The sequence below is a fragment of the Tupaia chinensis genome, unplaced genomic scaffold, assembly GCF_000334495.1.
Source record: "Tupaia chinensis unplaced genomic scaffold, TupChi_1.0 Scaffold145304_1, whole genome shotgun sequence".
NCBI lineage: Eukaryota > Metazoa > Chordata > Mammalia > Scandentia > Tupaiidae > Tupaia > Tupaia belangeri.
The window spans coordinates 747,495-750,213 of record NW_006205165.1 but is presented as its reverse complement, the minus strand read 5'-3'; the positions used below and the strand labels follow the sequence as shown (position 1 = coordinate 750,213).

The 2,719-nt window shown below is 45.6% G+C and overlaps 1 pseudogene; it reads left to right on the top strand.

Moving 5' to 3' along the window:
* Nucleotides 1-325: 325 nt before the first annotated feature.
* LOC102495301 (L-lactate dehydrogenase A chain-like) lies at nt 326-2,281 on the top strand (annotated as a pseudogene).
* The last annotated feature ends 438 nt before the right edge of the window (nt 2,282-2,719 follow it).

Below are 2,719 nucleotides of genomic sequence, written 5' to 3'. Positions count from 1 at the left end.
CCTACCCCATCCCCGCTGCTGTGCATTTGTTCATTCCCCAAGCTCGGCCTATACTCAAAGATGGGAGGACCCTCACTTCAGTACCAAGTTCCCTGGTAGGTTTTCCTCAGCAAAGGGTACAACACAAGCAAAGCATGGAAACGGGAGAGCGTGGAAGGGGCCTGTTTAAGCAAAGGAGCTGGGCTTCATTCATAGGTAGTCAGGAGCCGTTAAAGCTTTTTGGAGCAGGGGAGGGATATGATCACAGCTAGCAGTTGTGTGGGTGCCAGCTCCAGAAGCAAGAGCCAATTGAAAAGCTGTTGCAGTGACCTGTGTAATAAGGGACATGACTAAGGTGGAGAGAGTGGAACAGAAAAGAGCGGACATATTTGAGAGACATCTTGAGGATAGGCTTGGCACTCATAAGATGTGGAGAGGGTGTGAACTAAGAGATGAAGACTCAAAGATTATCCAGAGAGTTTGGGGCTTAGGGGTTAAAAACACCAAAAGCATGATCCAAAAAAAGAAAAAGCCTGGCCAGTCTCAGTGGCACAGTGATGCGGAAGCTATACGAGAAGGTCACAGATTCACATGCCAAGGCTTCCCTGTACACTCCAGGTATGAAGCTGGTGATCCTGACTGGCTGAGGCTGGAGCTAGATTGCAGTGTGAACGCGCTGGTTTTGCAAGCATATACCTTCTTGTTTGCCCTGACCCCACCACTCCCTTTTGTATCTCAATCTCAGCCAAGTGTGACTTTACACTTAGCATCCCACTTACACTGTTTTGGTTTGGTTTGGTTATGGGTTCTCTCAAGAAAGAAATAAATAAATTTAAAAGAAAAGGAAAAGGCCCTCCCATGCCCAGTTCCACGTGCAGATGCCACTGTTTTCAAGCTCAGATCCGACTGCCTCGCTCTCCTAAAGTCTGTCCTACCTACATTCCTGATCCCTTTTGGTTCTAGCCCACACGGCAACTCTCAAGGATCAGCTGATTCAGAACCTTCGTAATGAAGAACTGACACACACACTCCCCCCAATTAAGATTCCAGTTGTTGAAGATGGTATTGTTAGCATGGCCTGTGCCTCAGTATCTTAATGAAGGACTTGGCAAATGAACTTGTTCTTGTTGCTATCACGGAAGACAAATTAAAGGGAGAGATGATGGATCTCCAACATGACAGTCTTTTCCTTAGAACATCAAAAATTGTCTCTGGCAGAAACTATAATGTGACTGCAATCTTCAAGTTGGTTATTATCACAGCTGGAGCACATCAGCAAGAGGGAAAAAGCCATTTTTATTTGGTCCAGCATAATGTGAACATCTTAAAGTCATCATTCTGAATGTTATAAAATATAGCCCAGGGCCGGCCAGGTGACATGGTGAAGGCAGCTGGACCCCACATGGCAATTGTGGTTTGAGTCCTGGACCTGGCAGCTTGAAAAACAGACTGGGCATGTGTGCATCCATGCCCAAAATCCTGGGAATGGAGGAAAAAGGATTGTGGCATGGCCATCCACCCTGGAGGGTGATTTCTCACTTACTTTCTCTCTCTCTCTCTCTCTCTCTCTTCCCCCCCTCTACCAAGCACATGTGCCCTATAGCAATTAAATAAATCATATATAGCTCTCAAACTGCTAGGGGCTTGTTGTTTCTAATCCAGTGGATGGATATCTTGACATATGTAGAAAAAAACTGTTATTGAAAGTGTAATCTGAATTTAGCCCAGTTCTGTTACCTGGTAGGGAAAAGGTTGGGAGTTCGTCCATTAAATCTGTTGTAGATGAGTCCTTGGGAAGCACAAAGACTCTTGCATGCCTGTATGGAGTGAAGTCAATGCTGCTGGTATCTCACTGAAGAATCTGTACCCAGATTTAGGCAGTGATGCAGATAAGGAACAACAGGAACAGGTTCATAAACAAGTGGTCGGCAGTGCTTAGGAGATTGAACTGAAAGGCTATATCTGGGCCATTGGACTGACTAGCAGAGTTGGCAGAAAGTATAATGAAGAATCTTAGGTGGGTACATTCAATTTCCACCATGATTAAGAGTCTCTACGGAATAAAGGATGATTCCTTCTCTTGCATCTTGAGACAGAATGGAATCTCAGACATCGTGAAGGTGATTCTGACTCCTGAGAAAGAGGCTCATTTGAAGAAGAGTATGGACATTCTTTGGGGGATCCAAAATCAACTGCAATGCTAAAGCCTTCTAATATACCGCTTAACTATCTAGGCCACAATAGGATTTTAGGTGGAGGTTGTGCATGTCATGCTTTTTTGTTTTTTCATTTGTCAGAGTGTATGCACTTGCCGAGAGAAACAGAGAGTGGGAAAGCAAAAAAGCATCCCACACCCCCATAGAGCACACTGCAATCCTTTCTTCTCCATTTTTCCTTCCTTTTGGAATCTTGGGACACAGGCATGTGCACATAGGTGCCCAGCAATGACTTTCAAGCCACTAAGTCCAGGACTCAAATGGCACTGTTCAGCTGTGTGGGATCTAGCCACCTTAACCACAAGACCATAGTCTGGCCTGCCTGTTGTACTCTGTATCTGACCTGTGATTAAAGCAGTAATAGCGAGGCCAGCACGTGGCATAGTGGTTGAGGTGCTGGACTTCCACATGGTCAACCACAGTTGGAGTCTGGGACCTGGCAGCTTGAGGCTCATGCAAGCCCAGAATCTCAGGAAGAGAATAGAAGAGAAGGGATTTTGGTGTAGTCGTCCCCTCTTGGGGGT